General features: G+C 33.2%; 1 long non-coding RNA gene across 1 annotated transcript in view; it reads left to right on the top strand.

The window, feature by feature from the left end:
• The first annotated feature begins 531 nt into the window (after nt 1–531).
• The window catches only part of LOC145691858 (uncharacterized), a 41378-nt gene continuing 21152 nt past the window's right edge, over nt 532–20757 (top strand). Inside the window, exons 1-2 of the long non-coding RNA XR_014132569.1 lie at nt 532–658; nt 20442–20600. This is a non-coding gene — a long non-coding RNA (uncharacterized LOC145691858). The remainder of the gene's footprint in view (nt 659–20441; nt 20601–20757) is intronic.

The raw sequence follows: 20757 nt of genomic DNA, 5'->3' as shown, positions 1-20757 counted from the left end.
CGTATCTAGGTGTGTATAGTTTAACAAAAGATTGCTCAGCGACTTTCTGTCGCCAATTTTGTTTTGTCCATCCTTAGAATTTCTTTCCTTTTCTTACAATATATTTCTATAATAGTTATAACACATTAAGAGAACCTTGATTATAGTATTTTCTAGATACTATAGGTTGGCAATATTTGGTACTCTAAAGGTCACTAACCTCTATCTCCCTGAAGTTTCAAAATTCATACAGAACTTTCCAACAAATATATAAAAGAAAAATCAGTTTTCTGTTATGCCACTAAACTTAATGAAATTTAAAATAAAATAAAATAATATCAGAATGATTGCTTGAAATCTAATGTATAAAGAATAACTAAACTAATTAAATATATATATTAATTCTGTATATAAAATTGAGATTGCATATGCAAATTTTATGAATAATAAAAATAAAATAAATAAAATATCTCTGTTAAGCTTGCTCATAACAACGAGTACAAAGAAAGAAGGAGATAAAATTCTGTGAGGACTTCTTTTCTTTACTAGGTTAAACATGGAAGTACATCCAACTTGTGTCATCTGTATGCAGAGCTCGGGAACTATGACGTATATATTTTCAACCCAAGGAATTATGGAAAGAATTCCAAGTAAAATTGCTACTTATCTTCCTGTCAACGTAAGACAGTTTTCTCATTCTATTAACTAGGAGATTTGCTACTAGGACATGTAATATATTATGTTAGTTTTAGTTTTCATCTGACTTTTGCAGTCATAAATTTACAGAATAGTGTAATCAGTTGGATATACCTATAACGGAAACATTAAATTTTAATTGGCTTATTGGCTTCATTGATGTATCATAATGAAATTAACGCGTATTACGATTGTTGCAGCTTAAAGGTGAATTCTGTAAAGCATTACTTACGTATTTAGACAGAATTCCTTAAGGTGAGAGAAATAAGGAGAGTACTCAGCAGGAAAACGAAATATAAATTTACGTGATATGTCTCATAACAAATATAAGTTTCATTAGGAATAATTAATGAAATGAAGTGCATGGGGTGTAGAGATAGGAATTTATGAGAACTGAAAAACATGTAAAATGATATCCAATATTTTATTCGTTGAAAGACTGAAATAATGACAAGTATTGTTGAAAAGGTGAACTGAAGTAAAGCAAATTAATGTTTATATCATGGAATGGGTGAAACAAGGTTTCAGCTGAATTTTGAGGCATGACGAGTCAAACATTCCGAAGTACAAAATATAGAGTAAAGGCACCGAATATGGAATAATTTTTGTTTCTTCTTTATTTCTCAGAAATGCGCATTCCAGAATAAAAATATTATAGATCATAATACTTGCGATACCTTTGCAAAACAAAATACAAGTATGAAAGTTTGTTTCACAATATTGATTTTTTACAATATTGCAAAATTGAAAGAAACTCAATTTCCCATATTAGGCACACCCTGTACCTAATATGGAACACTTTCTGTTCTTTAAATGGAATACTAGAACAAAATATGCGCGTCTGCCTACAATGCGACATTTGGATAATTCAAGCATAGGCAATGCATTCGAGCAATTTACTTGTTTATTTAAGAAATAAATTTGTTTATTAGTTTAAGCAAATGAGCGAAGGAAGTGTTCGAGCCTCCAAGTCCGAGATCACATCGGCCCTTATGGTAAGTCTACGAATTGTAAATTACTCGACCCTGGCCTCAGTAAAAGTACAATACCGACATACATCTGATGGGACTGATGAAAACCTGGGAAACCTAACTCAGAATGGGCGATCTGAGCATGGATCGTGCCCATGCTCGAATTATCTAAATGTCGCATTATAGATATTGTGGGCTATGTATCATATTTGGTAAGTCTGTAAGACAAGTAAACAAAAAATATATAACATTCTCAAGATAATTAAAACATAAAACAGCAGAAATACCAGAGTTCTACGTAGTACAAGGATAATTATCGAACTTGACTGGGGTTATTTATTATTAGATCTATGTTTGTAAACTGCTGTAATAGGCTGTAATAGCAACTTATTTTAACTTTTGGAGTAGCTATAATATATTTTACCTTGAAATAAGCACGTTTGCCAGGTAAACCAATAATAAAAGTAACAAAACGAAATATTCAGGAAAACAAACTACATACGGTCAAAGGCGCCGAATTCCATGGTTGCTTTCAAAAATCCTAAAGCTATACCATCGCGTTGGCGCGCTCTGCAGCTTTTAATTGCAAATCTACGGCTGAGAATCTTTAGTAATTTCGCATTCTTTATGAGTCCACCTAATTAAATCTTGAAAAATTCCAAATATGGAATGATTCGTAACATTTTTCAGCATCCAAACTTCTATAACTACTGTTTGACATAGGATTCGCTCCAAAAATTAATGCTGTTCTACACTCCTTAGTGTGCCCGCTTTAACAACAAACGAAGTTCAAGATAGTCGACATCTATCAACAAACCTGTCTGACTCAACACGCTATTCGATTGAGTTTAATCGTTTGAACCTTCGTAAGGAGAGGAAGAATTTAAATTTGCGTAGCGTTTACACGGATGCTTATAATGTTCCTTTCATGGCTCTCGAATTTGACTCTGCATTACATGAATAATCAAATACTGTCAGAGATTGATATTATATTTTTCTTTGTGCATAGTCTCTTGCGATTCCCAGGTTTCATTACTTCAACTTATCAATCGTATCTGCACTGAGGAAAATTTCACACCTCGATGACGTAAGGTTCTGGTCATTCTGATCTTAAAACCGGAGAAAGCCGCAATGACTACCAAGAGCTACAAATCAATCGCTCTCATGATACTGTCCGGGTACATAGTGTAGATAGTGAACAATTGCCTGGTTTGGTATTTGGAGTCAAACTCTATCTTGAGAAAATCTCAGTGTGGGTTTTTCTCTTTTGGATTATCTACTGACAATCCTGCTAATCTCAAAAGCCAGATTCAAAAAATCTTCTTCCATCATCAGCGTCTTGTTGCTATATATTTTTTGATTTGGAAAAGACTTATGACACAACTTGGCGTTACGGAGTGTTAAAACAGCTTCATGACTGAGATATTCGTCAGCACATAGTGAAATTCATAAGCAACTTCATGGATTTCTAGATGCGTGTTAGTTGTAGTCTCTCAGAGCGATACTTATAGGACAATGGTGTCCAAGAAGACAGTGTCCTTATTCACGTTATTTACTGTCGCTATCAGTATTCAGTCACAGTTGTAGTCCTATCTGTAATCTGCTATACATTGACAATATTGTATTTTCACTCTTGACACCTACGGTGTAACTCGACAGGTTCAAATTACGTTAAATCTTTTTTCTCGCAAATTAAACAAAACACACTTTGTTTTGTCTCCAGGAAACCTGTTGTGTATACCGCTGTCACCAAGGGATTTCCCTTTTAATCCGTACTTGTATCTCAGTTGCACTAGTCTCTCATTTGTTGAGTCAGTCGGATTTTTCGGTTTGACCTTTGCTCCTATGTTAAATTGGGAACCACAAAATTCGTAATCTTAAGAAATACTGTCTCCGAGTTTTGACATTGCTTACGATCATACCGTAGTCTTTTACACACGAGAAAGAAAGTACAGTTTGACAATTTGACAGAAAAATTTGACAGTTGACAAATTTTCATTTGGCAATAATTCGGGAACAAATGAATTAATTTGGATCTTTTTGTTGCTATCCTTAGAATTGTTATAACTTGATAACTTGCCAAAAATCGGTACTCTAATAGGGTAATTTTTGTTTAGTTATTAGAAAAAGAAATTTTGTCAACTGAAGAGTACTTTCTTTCGTGACTGTACGGTTAGCCCCGTTCCTAGCTTTATGTTAGTTAAATTAGTTCTTAAAAGGTTGTTTCTTAGAAACAAATTTGGTGATCTTGTTCATAATTCATAAATAAATATTTTATTAATAATCTAATAATATTGAGCTAGTCATAATATGCGGAAAAATCATAGTAGTAGTAGTTTATTCTTGGGGATGTGGTGAAAGTCATTTTACGCTAAAAGGTGCACGAGGAATATTTTACTCTTGAAAGTGGAATTTATTCCGACAATTTTCTAAAATATGTCGCTGATGATCTCCGATAATCAACCCAAGTAAATTGTAAAACATAATCAGATCGGATCTCGAAAAGTTTTAAGCACGAAGAATACACAACATAAATTTGATTATCGTAGGAAGAGTATAAGATTGCACAGCAACTGTTTGAAACCTGCAACCTGTACTAATATACTAAGAATGAAAGCTGTTGAATACAGCAATGACTACATTACAAACAGCGCGATCATCAGCATGTTTAAGACAACTGTAAGTCGTGTATAAAGATACCAGTTGTTTCAGTTACTCAAGGTAACTGCTGAAGTCCGTTACGTTTCATTGAAAAAGCAGTACGTACATTCATGTCCAAAATGATTGTCGCATATCTATAACTGCCTTCTTGTAAGAATATAATTCGATAATGATTTTGCAGGGTACTTTTAATACTGATACTATGTGCGTAATCGGGAAATGTATATTTGTGGTAAATTTCATAGGAAAAGAAGAAAATACGAAAATTAGAGTGCGTAAAACAAAATGTTGCTAAATGGACAAGAAAGTTTTATTTTCGTTTTTTTGTTCTTATTTACTGCTCTTTTGACATGAAATTTCCCACATACATGTCTTTGCCGATTATATACATAGTAACATTCTAAGAAACACCGGGCGAATTCGTTATCAAATTATATTCCTACAACATATTTATAGACATGCGACAATAATTTTAGACATGAGTGTACATTTGCAAAGATTACCTTTAGTTCGAGTCAATTATCGTTACTCAATATCTCTCAGTTCGTGTTCAACGTTATTAAATTCCAGTTAATTCGAAGGTGACTTGCGAACAGAATGAAATTTGGTTTTCTCTGAAAGAAGGCAGGTTTGTTAATTAAGAGGTCTCATACTACTAGCATCATAGTTACATATCGCTAGCATCAATCTGCAGAACCACATACACAAGTATGTGCTACGTTGTTTGGAAATCATCTGAATTAGAGCTCTGAAATTTTTACGATAATGTTAAATATTGTAGTGATATGATCAGTGGCAAAGCGTGCTGTAAAAAACCGGGTAGACACACACACACAGACACAGACACACACACATTATATATATATATATATATATATATATATATATATATATATATATATATATATATATATATATATATATATATATATATATTCTATTTGTAAAGTATTTGTTTTTTACTTCTAATTCATAAATATAGTATTAATGTTTGAGTTTTCAATATTCTTTGCAATATATGTTTACTTCTTTAAGTATAAAATTTTCTGAATGTTACACATTTGCTAGAAATTGGGGGCATTACTTCCCCATATCGTCTTTAAGAATAATCATTTCTAAATACTTTAAAAATAAGCTGTAAAGTAAAAAAAGAAAAAAAACGATAGAAGAAAACATAAACACCTTATAACATCTAACCTAATACCTTACAGTCTTGTAAAAGAGCTCCATACCCTGTTCTTCATTTCGGTGAAAATATTAATAGCTCTTTCTTTGGATTCAGGTATCCTGCAAAGCTTCCCCACCAAGTTCTTTATTATAATTGTCCGTAATTCAGAAAGAATGTCCGTAATTCAGAAAGTGTCCGTTTTGTCATGCTGTTCGTTAAGTAAGTTTTCACTCTTTTCAGGGCACTCATTGAATGTTTTTAAAAAAACTGAAGTTGATGAAATGCTCAATACCATATTTAGAAGTTTTGTTGTTTCCTGATATACGTTTTGAAGTTCATTACTGAGAATATATTTCAAGTATTCGGGAAAAGAAATGTGCTCGCTACTATCGGAACGTAAGTTGATAAGTTCATTCTTAAGCTGATCTGAGCAAAAGGTATTAGGAAAGGTGGATATCAAGTCATTCAGTTTGCCGTATAGAAGAATTTGTTGATACATACTAAAATTTTCTATAATTTATTAGTTTTACAATGGCCAGAATTTTGTATTTTTCAAATCTTTAATCTGCACAATTATTGAGCGAAGAATCTAATATAAATAAAATAAAGTTTGTATGTTGGTCTGTGTTTGTTTCTGTGTGCGGCCTGGCGATCAGACGAGTGGACCGAGTTACCAAAACTTGGTCATGGGTACCTTGGTCTAGGCCCCAGACCAAGACAAAGCGTTTTTTTTTTTAAAAAAATTCAAGGGAGTCTCAGGAGGGCGTTTACCGGGACATGTAAAAAAAAGTACTTGTCACTCTTGCGAAAAACACAAAAGTGATAGAATTGACAATACATCTCAACTTTTCGTTAGGGGGGTCTTCTTTTATTCTGATGTCGGAGAAACATAGGGACAAAATATATATATATACTAATGTTCTTCAAGGGTACGTTATAACAATTTAACATTTTATAGAGGGAGCTCGAAAGATGGTTTAAAATAAAAACCAATAAGAAGAAATAGCGGTCTGTTTCTGTAACTTAAAAATCCAGCTTAAAATAAATAAGATAGGCAGCCCTGTAAAAGTAGAGCAGCAACTACGTGCAGGTAGTACTACACAGCGCGAGTCTTTGGACTTTTAACTTCTCACGTGACTTTTGTCCTACGCTTCTATAGGTTGATGCAAGTTAAATAAATGCAGTAGAGGAATAATGTTCTTTTAAGGTTTCGCGAGACGCTTTGCTTTCTGTCTTTCACATGGAAGCAGTTTTTTTTTAAAAAAAAGCTCAGAATAAATTATAGGAAATTTTAAGTTCAGAACCTTTAAATTACAAAATTTTAAGTTAGTATTCTGACTTAATGGCTTTATACCAATAAAATTCTAAAGAGTAGACGCTATTTACCCTGTCTCACCTCAAGCCTCGCCACTGCATATGGTGTATAAATTGCTAATTCATCCTTGAATCACCCTATTATTCAATGTTTGTTGGTGGGTTAGAGTATAATTTAGTGTCTCTATTGGCGCCGAGGCTATATGACATGTGGATCTACAGCTTTAAGTGGGATAAGATCTACTCGAGCTCTGATTCAAAGCCGCGCTGAGGCAAGTACGTCAACCATATAGCCACTAGAGAGCTCACATGATTTTAAAAAACAATATATTTTTTCAAGAGGATAGGTCGGTTCTTAATTATCTTAATTCATGATTTATGTCACGCTCCTTTCAAGAACCAAACTTTCAAATGATATTCTAACATGTAACAGATGCAGAAATGCGAAAATTATTTTGCGCAATTTGTTGAACAAATTTTAGGTTTCCATGTTTGGGTCTTTAATTACCGTAGGTTCATGGTTTACACGTAATTGTTTTCAGCATCAACCGATCTTACAAACGATATAACATAAAGTGTTACGATTGCTTAAATTGCTCGCTGTTGCAATAATGATACGTATTTCCTTTATGTGGTTTGAAAACGCCAAATAAAAGAATAATTGTATTATTAATAACTGACGTAAAATATATTATTATTTGAGATTAAATTATTTAGTAGACATATCGAAAATTATTTGATTGTTATCATCATAAAACTTGCGTAGTAGCTAGATATAAATAAAACAAGTGAGTATCATTTTACACTTTGAAATTGTGGTAGACTTCTAAACTGTGCAAATTCAAAACTCAAACTGGTCGTAGTAAAACTACAACTTCCAGTAATAATGGAAAACGATAAGATATTAAACTAATTTTTAGGAGCTGAACCCACTTTTCAAAAACGTGTTTCTTGCAATATCTTACTAGTGTTGCTACATAAAGATAATATTCACACCGAAAGTAGTTGTAGTTTTCTAGAACTTTCGGTTGTACAAGGAAATAGTCGGAAATGGAACAAATTCCTCCGACGCTTAATCGATTGTAGAAAACTAGTTCTCTCTATCTTTTATTGTTTTTGCTCCTTGGAAAGACACTATGAAACTTTATTATGCCCTAGGTACCCATCCCCAAATTTAAGAGGTGAGCATCAATGTACTTATGTTCTTGCAAGAGATTATACCTCTGTACACATCAATATAACCATATAAGGTAATAAGATCTCATGAAAGAGAAGTAAATAGATCAAAATATCCCTGAAATTTACATTTTTGACAACTTTTAACCCATAACAGGGAACGAGATGTAACACCCAAACTTACAGTGGTACATATCCCGGTCCTTTACTACCATAACAAATTTGTAGTTTTGTTAATTTCTAAAATTTAATTGGAGTGGTTCTAGATACCCGTCCCGAAATTTACGGTGGTGAGCTAAAGTACCTCTGCCAAAATTCAGAGGGGATGGCCATAGCCATAGCCCCTGAGCCTGGAATCCAGGGATACAAAAGTTTCCTCAACTGTCACCCTTACTAGTTACATCTATTGTAAACCTAAAAAGATCACAAGGAACACATAGATAAGAATGTGAAAGCTAAATACTAGTTACAAATTCTAAGTTGTAAAGTTAATAATTGAATAATAATATTAAAATCTTGCTATGATGAAAATCCTAATTTCAGAAGTGCATTATGTTTACTGGATTAAGGTAATTTTCTGAGGGAAAGGAGAATGTCCTTAAACGAATATCTCCAAAACTGTTTCATTGCCCGGATATTTATCTTCCTCTTTTATGTAAGCCCGCATCAATACGAATAACCAAGAGCAGTTCTTGTTGTGTATGCTCACATCCCAAAGATGTCATCTTGGTTACATAGAAACAAGACGTTCCGGAACATGTTAATTTCGTAAATTTTATACTAGAAGAATCGTGCATTAACTTTGACCTCATTGAACATCCCAGCAGAAAACCAAAAGTACGGCTACGAACGCCATTAGATCTGTTGAGTATCTTTCTGCCTGCAAAATTCGATGACTCTATGTGTCCCTTTGTATACAAAAAGTTGATGGAAGACATACATTATTATTATTATTATTAAAGATATACAAATCTCAAATTTAACTTTTTGGTTTTTTTAAATCTTGTTCAAGTTTTGACTTATTTCTTAATCAACTCAATGAAAGAGATTACCGCAAATTTCAGAACAGTTCAACTTCCTTCTATAATCAGTGGTGCCAATCCGAGGGAAAATTCCCATTTTGTGGGAGTTTTTTAATATTAATTTCTCAAAAAGGCATAAAGGGAATTTTCACCTCAATTGGCAACAAATATGAGATTTTTTATCAACAGCAACAAAATTTTTCATGGGTTGAATGAAGGCAAACAACTTCCCAATAATCTTGAAATCAGTGTTAGTTCTTAAGTTTTGTTACCGAAAAGTGCATGCTAGTGCAGAAGTAACTTATGATTCTGAAAAACCAAGCCCTAAAAGTGTAAATTGTGCTCTGGTATATGCATATACAACTTATAATTAACTGGAAAAATAAATTAAAATGCAAAATGAGAAACAACGAACTTCAAAAATGTTGTACACAAAACGAATGGAGAATAAAGTTCTTTTAATATCCTTATATGCATTAGAATAAGATGACATAAAGGAATAATACAAATACGAAATCTTGACGACAAAAAACTACTTGTTGTGGTCAATATTTTCAATTGGCTCTTTCAATTAAGAAAATTAAGTTGTCCATCAGCTACTTATTTCCGTGCCAAATTCTTTGCGTTAATGAACACTGGCTTAGAAATGAAGAAATAATTCTATATGTACCTAAAAATTATATCATAGCAGCAAGCTATTATAGAAGTAGAATTACCCATGGAGGAGTAGCAATTTATTTAAGAGATGGCTTCACCATTGACTATATTGTTATTAACGTAGATAATTTCTGCTATGAGGGGGAATTTGAAGTAGTTGCAATTTCATTTCCTAGCGCGAAAACAATTGTGGTATCAATTTATCGAACACCAGATACGGAGGTCAATGTCTTTCTTGCACGCTGGGAAGACCTTACTAACTACTTAAGTAAGCATGATAAATATAAAATATTATATCTGGGGGATGTAAATATCAATGTTTTAGTTGATACTCCTACCAAGAATTATTTTTCTGATATACTTAGATCATATAACTTTTATTTTCTAAATGATCAGCCAACAAGAAAGGAAGCTTGTTTAGATAACATTATTACAAATGTATATAGAAATGATTTATCGTGTGGTGTAGTACAGTGCTCATTGTCAGATCACGATGGCCTATGGGTGTTATACCCCTTTGTCAAACACAATAATACTAGGGTGGTGACCAAGAGTTTTCGAGTACTGAGTTTAGATAATATCTGTAGTTTAAGACATAAATTAAAAGAAATTGACTGGCAGCAAATATTCTTTAGATGTAAAAATGTAGTAGAAGCGTGTGAATTTTTTATGTATAATTTAACACGATGCCTAAACGAATGCTGTCCAAGAAAATTTAAATGCTATAACTTATCTACAAACAAATTACAGCAAAATGTTAGTAACTGGTACACTCCAGAACTAGCAGAGCTTCGTAAGGTTGTCATTGCTTGGTATAATAGGGCTAAATCGGGCTGTCCTGTGGGAAAAGAAAAATACATCAGAGCTAAAAGACGCTACAGAAAGGAAATAAGTGCGGCAAAAATTAAGGCAAACGACAATTTTATTGTAAACCATACAAATAAATGTAAAGCAGGGTGGACAATTATAAACAGGGAAATAGGGGTACGAAAAGAAAATGACTCAATATCAATATCCCCTGACACTTTTAATGAATTCTTTGTAAGTAGTGCTAAGTATGTAAATGGTAATACAAGCAGTATCTCTAAGTCCGCAGAAAACGATGTTATAGACTTCAAAAGTATTCTAAGTTCATGTAGAAATCAAACTAGTAACTTGACATTTAAATGGACAAACGTAACACCTGAAGCAATTTTGTCAGTGGTTCGTAAGTTTAAGACATCTGGTAGCGAGGATTATTATGGGTTTACTAATAGTACAATTAAAAATATTATAGACGTAATAGTGGAACCCCTTACACACTTAATTAATTGGATACTAGTAGAAGGAGTGTTCCCAGATTGTCTTAAGATTGCGGTTACTATTCCCATACATAAAAAAGGGGACAAAAACTGTCCCAGCAACTACAGACCAATATCTCTCGTACCAATTGTATCAAAAATTATTGAACATTGCATGAAAGAACAACTAACTCTGTACTTTGAAAATAACAATCTCATTAACTGTGCACAATATGGGTTTCGGAAAGGTATGTCCACAACTAAAGCTGTTGAAAAAGTTGTATCTGAGTGTTACGTTTAGTCGAAAAATAAAAATATGTAAAACGTTTGTTAATAAAATCTCCGTTTTAAAATAGCAATAGTTTCGTGAGATACTCGTAATTGAGTGACCTTGGCGGTGCCTGTGGTGAAGTGCGCGAGCTTTCCGCTCTGTGTCGCTAGTTGTCGCTGCAGCCAGCTGCCTGCTGCTTAACTGGCGGACGGTGCAATTTAACATAGGTACTGATAGAGTGAAGTTCGAAAACTTGATAGTGGGAATTGTGAAATGGAGGTGTTAATATTTGAAGTTGATACGACAGGAACCAGTGGATTTTGGCTGCAAGGAGACCAAAGGAATATCTAACCACTAAAAAGGCTCTGTAAGAGAACAGGTTTGGAGACAGAAAAAAAAAAAAGGAAATGAAAATGAATGAAATAGTTTCTGGTTTGTATGTTAATTATTCTTATTTCCATTAGAAACTTCCATTTCATTTTTCTTATTGTCTTGTTTGAAAAAGGAAATAATGAAAAGGAAAATAAATGAAAGAAACTTGGATTCTGTCAACTTACGTAACCATTAAATGCCTTGGTTAAGCTATTTAAATAAAACCCCTTTTGGATTTTGCTTTTAATTATAAATTAAGTTTCAGTAGCTAACCCTGGTCATTCTTATTGGGTAGAGAATTTCAATATCATTTAAAGTTTCGATAAACAGTGCTTTATTGCGTTTAAAGTGGGGATTTTATATCTAAAGATTCTAGTGTCAAACAACTCTTGGAAAAAAAAAAGTTAATGTGTGTTACTTTCTCATTGGATGTTGTATCTGAAAGTTAATTTAGTCCACTGCAAGACTTTCTTTATTACTTTTCGTTCAAGTTATTTGTTACAAATTTCACAAAATAAAGTTTGTTAGTTGTTATCTGAAATTGGGATTTGCAGTAATTTGAAACTGATACGAACCTATTCTACCCTTCTATCGTAACTATCGCGCTCACTCGATGTGTGGACGTTAATTGTCAGTGCTGGTTGTTTTATTTTCAGGAATTATTTTGCAGTAAAGAATTTTAATGCTATTTATATTCCTAGTGGGTAAAACAGCTAGAACTGGGAATTGGCGGATACATGAAATTATATATGTGTATTTCATTACGCAACACATATATAATTTAAATAAGGTACCTATGTTAAATTGTGAGTGCAAAAATAATTGAAGGGTTTTCATGAATAGGTTTTCTCTCTTTGAAAGTTTCTGTATAGCAGAGTTTCTGTGGAAGGATTTCCTGCTTAATGCTTTATTGGCAATTTGTTTATTGCAATTGGTACTGTTTGTATATAGACGTTAATGTGTTCGTACCTCTTGCATTGTTTATGGCAGGTTGCTAAATGCGTAAAACTGATAGTTATGGAAGTCGCATGCTAATGTGGGAGGAAACTTTATGGAAGTATATTACAGAAACATAATAGATATAAAATTCCCAATTTATATTGTAGTGTTTATATGTATATATGTAATTCCTCTCTCCCCGTTATATTGTTTTGTATTTAAGAGTAATATGGCGCAGTTTAATGATATAAGGGCTGGTTTTGTACACGATAATGATCAATCTAGCTCTAGTGGCGATGAGTTTGTGGGGTATCAATATGAAAATCCCTTATTTGAAAATGACCTGAGCGGAAGACAAATTCCTAATTATAATAGTGCTTCTCCTAATATGGGAAGGGGAGCCTCCAATGTGAGAGGGGGTGGTCGGACCGAAATGGTACCTCCACTAACCCGTCAATTTCAATTCAATTTTTCAAGGCATGCTTCGGATAGCATGTATAAAGTCTTAATGGAGGAAATTAATAGTTTACCAGTAATTGATGGAGGAAATACAGACTTGACTTTCAAGTTTTTGCTTCGTTTAGATAGTTTTCTCAGGGGACGGGATTTCCCGTTGGATTTGGTGCTAATCGCTTGTCTTTCTCGAACAAAAGGGGAAATTCAGGAGATGGTACAATCTCTGATTGGAAGTTCCCTCTCATGGGAGACTGTTTGTAGGCGAATAATGTTGCGTTTCATCTCTACTATTGCTAGAACTCAATATATGAAGTTATATTTTTACACTACTATGAGGGAAGAGGAAACACTCTATGACTTTATTGACTCTAAATTATCTATAATTAAGGTTTTGGATATGAATTTTGATGAGCATACTATTTGTAGTCTAATTGTAAATATGGTTACTCCTCGAACGCATGAATTTTTAGTTGAGCACGGATTTCCTAACACTTTTGAAAACTTGTTAACTTTAGCTGCTAGGTTTGATGCTTTGTTCCGATATAAAAGGGATTATTATAAGTTAAGTAAACGAACCTTAGGGGACAAACAAAATCTGGTCGCAACACAAAAGTCACCTAATATGTTGAAGGCTCGTGGCATGCGTAGCTCAGTGGTTCAGGTACCGAAACAAAAATGTTATATTAATCATCCTAGTGTTCACCAGTTAGGTTATGAAGAAGACTCAATTAGTGGAATGCAAATGAGGGAGAATAGTCAGGCTACAAAAGTAAATAGATCTTTGGGTAATAATACACTAAAATGTAAATGTCCTCATTCAGATTTAGATAAATTCAATAGAGTAAGGGGTGTTCAATCTCAACCACGGTCTAATGTGAAAATAAATGAATTTGGGGAATCTACTGAATCAAGTATAGCTCATATGCCTGATAAAAGATTAATGAATTTAATTTCGGTGTTAATTTATATAAAAGGCGAAGCTGTACCTTGTGTAATAGACACTGGCAGTAGTAATAATTTCATTAGTCAGCGATATTATCAACATCTAAGTAGTATGTGTCGTATAAAAAGTGAGTATGTGAACTTACGAACTACGGGTCTTGGAAATACTCAGATTCTCGTAAAACAGAGAGTTCGTATTTACTTCCGCATGGGACGTCAGCAGTTTTGTGAACTGTTTTATATCATCGAGTCGGATGACTTTGATATTCTTTTGGGTAACAGTTTTCATACAAAGTATAGTGCTGTTATAGACTTACCTAATAACTTATATAGAGTACAAAATCGAAGATTAAGCGTACCTATACAAGATGCCTCCCAGTTGTCGGCAGAAACTGTGCGCTCTTCCCTTTATACTTCTAGGGGAGAGGATTGCGGAAGGCAACCACCATGCAACCTAGGTTCGCTGGAAACATCTTCTACTCCTAGTACTTCTGCGAGTTTTCAACAACAGCATGGATTGCCGGAAGCTGCTGCATCCATGTCACATGGAGCTGTTCCAAAAGAGCCAGACCCAGAGTTGGAGTTTTGCTATGATCATTCGGTTCTTCATCCAGAGAGGATTACCGAGGAAAATTTACAAGGTAATTATAAGGTTTCGCCTGAACTTTTACAAATAGATCCTAGTTTACAGAAATATGTTGATAAAATTTTAAATAATTATCAAGATGTGATATCGGATAAAATCGGTAGAGTCAAGAACTTTGAATATAAAATAGAAGTAACTGATAATACTCCCATTAGACAACAACCTTATCATCTCCCTACCTTTAAACAAAAAGAATTAGAACAATATATTGAACAACTTGAGAAAGATGATGTTGTAGAGAGGGTAGACTTTTCACCTTTTACTTCCCCATGCTTTCTTGTAAAAAACTCAGATAAAAGTAGTCGTTTGGTCGTAGCGTATGGAGAAATGAATAAGCGGGTGATTTGTAATAATTTTCCGTCTCCTAACATGGAGAACGTTATATCAAGTATTTCTAATCACTCTATATTTAGTAAACTGGATCTACGATCCTCTTTCTTTCAGTTGACCTTGACTAAAGACAGTCGTCCTTATACTGCCTTTGTCACAAAAAATAAAATTTATCAATTTAAGGTTTGTCCTATGGGTTTTCTAAATAGTCCATTTGTGTTAAGTAATTTAATGAATAAGGTACTTGATGGGTTAATTGGAAAGAATTTGGAAGTATTCTATGATGATATTCTATTGTTTAGCTCTAATGTCGAAGAACATAAGAAATTGTTAGAGGATGTTCTCTCCCGTTTAAGAAAATGGGGTATAACAATTTCCCCTAAGAAAACATTCTTGTTTCAACAATCTATAAAGTACTTAGGGTTTCGTTTTGAAAAAGGAACTATGTGTATTGACTCCGACAGAATTAAGGCAATTCAGGATATTCCAAAACCTAAAAATCGAAAAGGAGTGAATAAAATATGCTCATTTTTTGCATTTTACTCTAAATTTGTAAGAAATTATTCTGAATTGATAGCTCCTCTACAGGAATTACGATCTCCTAAACGAGTATTTAAGTGGACCAAAGATCATGATATTGCACTTCAAAGATTGAAGGATGAATTTTGTTCTCATGTAATTTTGAAAGTTCCTGATATGAACTCAAGCTTTATTGTCCATTCGGATAGTAGTTTGCGTCATTATTCGGGAGTTTTAAGTCAATATGATGAAAATGGTAATTTGAGACCTGTTGCTATGTTCTCTAAAGCAATTCCCCCTACAGATTGGAGTAAAAATGTCTATGAGTTGGAACTTAAAGCCCTCACTCTTTGCTTAGAACGATTTGAATATTATCTATTCAATCCATTTGTTGTATACAGTGATAGTAAAAGCCTCTCTTGGCTTCTTACAAATCATAAAAGACAACGTCGGTATGGAACTCTTTTGGAGAAACTTGCACGTTTTAGGTTTAGAATAGTCCATATCCGCACTAAGGTAAATTGTATAGCTGATTTTCTCAGCCGTGTTGGCAATCATTTGGAATTTTATACGAAAGACGCAGATACTGTTGAAGTTGTCAAAGATCATGGTAAAAGTGTAAATGTGTCTTTTGTAAATTTTTGGAAGTATCCTGATTTCAGTATATCCTTGAAAGAACATCAAAGGAAAGACCCAGAGCTGCAAGAGATTATAACCAAACTCGAAAGTAAGCAAGAGGTAAGAGGTTACAAATTACAAAATAACATCTTGCTAAAACGAACAAAAGGTAAATCTGGTCAAGGTTTTAGAGCTGTCGTACCTTCTTCTTTAATTAATAGCATTCTAGAGTATGCTCATAATTCTTTAGTACCAGGAGGTCATATGGGAATTAAGAAAACGATACAAAAGGTTGCTTCTCGCTTTACATGGTCAACAATGTATTCAGATATAAAGAACTATGTGAATATTTGTGAAATATGTCAGAAATGTAAAGATAAAACTAAGAAACCTATGGGAAATTACTATACTAGAAATGTTAAGCATCCGAATTACATTTGGCACATTGACGTAGCTGGGCGTCTTCCCAACAGTTCGGGATATGAGTTTATTTTGATTGTAACAGATTCTTTCAGTAGATTTGTGTTTTTAGAACCTTTGAGACAATTAAATTCTAAGACTATTTGTAATAAATTATTAGATCTTTGTCTGAGATTTGGATTTCCAGGTTCTATCTTGCACGACGGCGCGACATATTTTGTATCAGAGTACTTTTCTCAATTTTTGTACTCTTATGGTATTCAGGATGTAAAATTATCCCCTTATAACCCGTCGCCGAATAAGGCGGAAAGAACCATAAGGTCGGTGAAGAATTTAATTCGTGCATACGTTGATAAATCACAAAGAAAATGGGCCCAATTGTTATCTAAAATCGCGTTCACTATCAACATTAGCATGAATGAAATTACTGGTTATTCACCTAGTGAAATTTATATGGGAAGAAAGTTTTATCATCCTCTTGACATTAAATGGTTATTAGATCTAGAAATTTTGGACGATGACCTAAATAAAGATGAGAAATTTGCTATTATCTGTCATAATATTCAGAATTCCTGGAAACGTAGTGAAAAAATTTACTCTCAGAAACATATTCCCGTTAATATACATGTAGGAGATCTTGTCTTAGTAAAAAGAATGTTAAAATTATCAGTGGAAAAGCACTTTAACCCTAAAATTGCTCCTCCTTGGGATGGTCCATTTGAGGTGTTAAGTAAACCTACACAAAACACAGTGTGGTTAAGAAGTGTAGAGAATCCTAATATTAGGTTGAAACGCCATGTATCCTTTTGTAAAATCTTTAACGTTCCTCCTAATGCTCAAGGTAATAATAATTAAGATACCTTTATATATATATTTGAATTGCTTGGTATTTGTGTTGAGATTTATTGTTATATGTCTTGTTGTTGGAATACTTGTTGTGTTTGTTTTATTCTGTTTTTTTCCTGCAGGAAAATCTTCATTATTGTTAAGGGCTAGGAGTTGTGGTGGTAGAGCCCATCATCATCATCCGTGTTCGTCGCGTGATTGTCGTTAATATGGAATGGAGTGGATAATCTAAGTTTGTAAGAGGATTAACCATATAATATTGATCTTGAAGGAAATTTGGTAATGTACAAATAATTTTTATTTTTCTCCTCTTGTTTTGTCTAATAGTATTGTTTGCCTTCTACAGGGGAGGGGGAAATTAATGTGTTACGTTTAGTCGAAAAATAAAAATATGTAAAACGTTTGTTAATAAAATCTCCGTTTTAAAATAGCAATAGTTTCGTGAGATACTCGTAATTGAGTGACCTTGGCGGTGCCTGTGGTGAAGTGCGCGAGCTTTCCGCTCTGTGTCGCTAGTTGTCGCTGCAGCCAGCTGCCTGCTGCTTAACTGGCGGACGGTGCAATTTAACATAGGTACTGATAGAGTGAAGTTCGAAAACTTGATAGTGGGAATTGTGAAATGGAGGTGTTAATATTTGAAGTTGATACGACAGGAACCAGTGGATTTTGGCTGCAAGGAGACCAAAGGAATATCTAACCACTAAAAAGGCTCTGTAAGAGAACAGGTTTGGAGACAGAAAAAAAAAAGGAAATGAAAATGAATGAAATAGTTTCTGGTTTGTATGTTAATTATTCTTATTTCCATTAGAAACTTCCATTTCATTTTTCTTATTGTCTTGTTTGAAAAAGGAAATAATGAAAAGGAAAATAAATGAAAGAAACTTGGATTCTGTCAACTTACGTAACCATTAAATGCCTTGGTTAAGCTATTTAAATAAAACCCCTTTTGGATTTTGCTTTTAATTATAAATTAAGTTTCAGTAGCTAACCCTGGTCATTCTTATTGGGTAGAGAATTTCAATATCATTTAAAGTTTCGATAAACAGTGCTTTATTGCGTTTAAAGTGGGGATTTTATATCTAAAGATTCTAGTGTCAAACAACTCTTGGAAAAAAAAAAGTTAATGTGTGTTACTTTCTCATTGGATGTTGTATCTGAAAGTTAATTTAGTCCACTGCAAGACTTTCTTTATTACTTTTCGTTCAAGTTATTTGTTACAAATTTCACAAAATAAAGTTTGTTAGTTGTTATCTGAAATTGGGATTTGCAGTAATTTGAAACTGATACGAACCTATTCTACCCTTCTATCGTAACTATCGCGCTCACTCGATGTGTGGACGTTAATTGTCAGTGCTGGTTGTTTTATTTTCAGGAATTATTTTGCAGTAAAGAATTTTAATGCTATTTATATTCCTAGTGGGTAAAACAGCTAGAACTGGGAATTGGCGGATACATGAAATTATATATGTGTATTTCATTACGCAACATGAGGTAATTGATGCCTTTGAAAACAGTTCATTCGCTTGCGCAACATTATTAGATTTAAGTAAGGCTTTTGATACTGTTTCACATGAAATATTGATTCAGAAATTACAGTATTAGGGATCAGAGGAACTGAGCTCTTATTGATCAGGTCTTATCTAGAAAGTAGAAAACAAGTTGTGTGTGTACAAAGTAAACAGTCAAACGTACTTGAAATATTAACAGGAGTGCCACAGGGAAGTGTCATTCGACCTTTTCTATTTCTGGTATACATTAACGATTTACCTGACTACTTATTAGAAACCACTGTTATGTATGCCGATGACACTACATTTATAACGAAAGATAATAATATAAACGCAATACACACGAAAAATAATAAATCAATAGATAAATCTACTGATTGGCTGTTTCACAATAAATTAAATTTGAACCATAATAAAACAGAGAAGTTATACTTTCATCTCAGCAGCTCCACAACTGATACAAAAGAATGCTCCTCAGTTAATCTATTAGGGATATACTTAGATACGAAATTAAACTGGAATGTGCATACTATGCAACTTTGTAAAAAATTATCAAGGGCAGTATATGTGTTACGTAAATTGAAAATATCTGTAAGTAAAAGTCTATTAATCACTGCATATTATGCTTTCTTTCACTCTCATCTGTCGTATGGCATACTATTATGGGGTAATTCTTCCGGGGCACAAACAGTATTTAAGTGGCAAAAAAGAGCGATAAGAACGATAACAGGAATTCCAGAGAGAGAATCATGTAGACATTTTTTCAAAGATTTTGAAATAATGACCATCCCGTCCATGTACATATTATTGTGCCTCATTTATGTCAAAGAAAACTGTACAAATTATGTTACTCGAAGTAGTGTTCACTCACACAATACAAGGCGCAAAAATGAAATAAATATTCCCCATGTACGGCTATGCAAAACTCAAAATAGTTATAAATATATAGGGATGAAATTGTATAATCTATTGCCACCTAGAGTGAGAGAAATGGAGATTAAAAATTTTAAATGTTTTTGTAAAAGGTGGCTCTTAGAAAAGTGTATATATAGTATTTCAGAATTTACGGAAGAAATTTCAGTATTAGAATAGAAAAGTAGTACTAGGTAAAATATAAAATATTGTATTGATTAATTAAAATTGTAAATATTATATGTACGCAAACTTAAATTTTGACGTTGTCTATTACAACATCATGTTGTTTAACGACAATAAATAATTCTTATTCTTATTCTTATACTTGACAAAAGTAGAAAATTGGAATTTACGAGTAGCTTATTTATTTATTGAAGCAAATGTATGACATACAATAATTTCATTTTTCAGTTTTTTTTTTAATGTTAATTTTGTAATTAGTATAACGTGGGAAATTCAAGAGTAAAATGTTAATTTCAGTCTCTTGAGATGGGATTTTATAATATTTCAGGTCTACAATACTTTACTCACTTTCAATCTTTTCGAACTGTACAACAACTTAATCTCTCTATGTAAAGCACATACCAATTTTATCTCAACCGAACGAACCTTCAGTATTCAGCAAACTCACACAGACTTTGTAGTAAATAAGGTTAAGTTCGAAAATATGAGGAACGTGAGCTACTTTTTAATGATTTCATAACGGTTATTTAGTTTGCATATGTAATTTTACAGATGGATTTATTGACACCAGAACAGAAGTATATATGTCAAGAATGTATGGAAGAATTGAACAATTTATATGACTTTTGGAGAACAGCAGTTGCCTCTGAGCAAGAACGATTCGAACTACAAAAATTTGGCTTGTGGCCCAAGCCACGTAATTCGAAAAACGTAAGTAGTTTAGTGGTATGTTTTCATTCATTTTAAGACTTCGGACGTTGAGAGAAAGTTTTCTATTAAATATGGGTCAAAAGGTATATATATATTTCCAAAGTTATAAGCAGCCACAGCCAAATGCGAGATAATTTTACTTTGTGGTTACCAAGCT

This window comes from Thermobia domestica, chromosome 8 (genome assembly GCF_964235325.1).
Source record: "Thermobia domestica chromosome 8, izTheDome1.hap1.1, whole genome shotgun sequence".
Taxonomy (NCBI): Eukaryota; Metazoa; Arthropoda; class Insecta; order Zygentoma; family Lepismatidae; genus Thermobia; species Thermobia domestica.
Note: the sequence above shows the minus strand (reverse complement) of the source record. Positions and strands in the feature narration are given on the sequence as shown.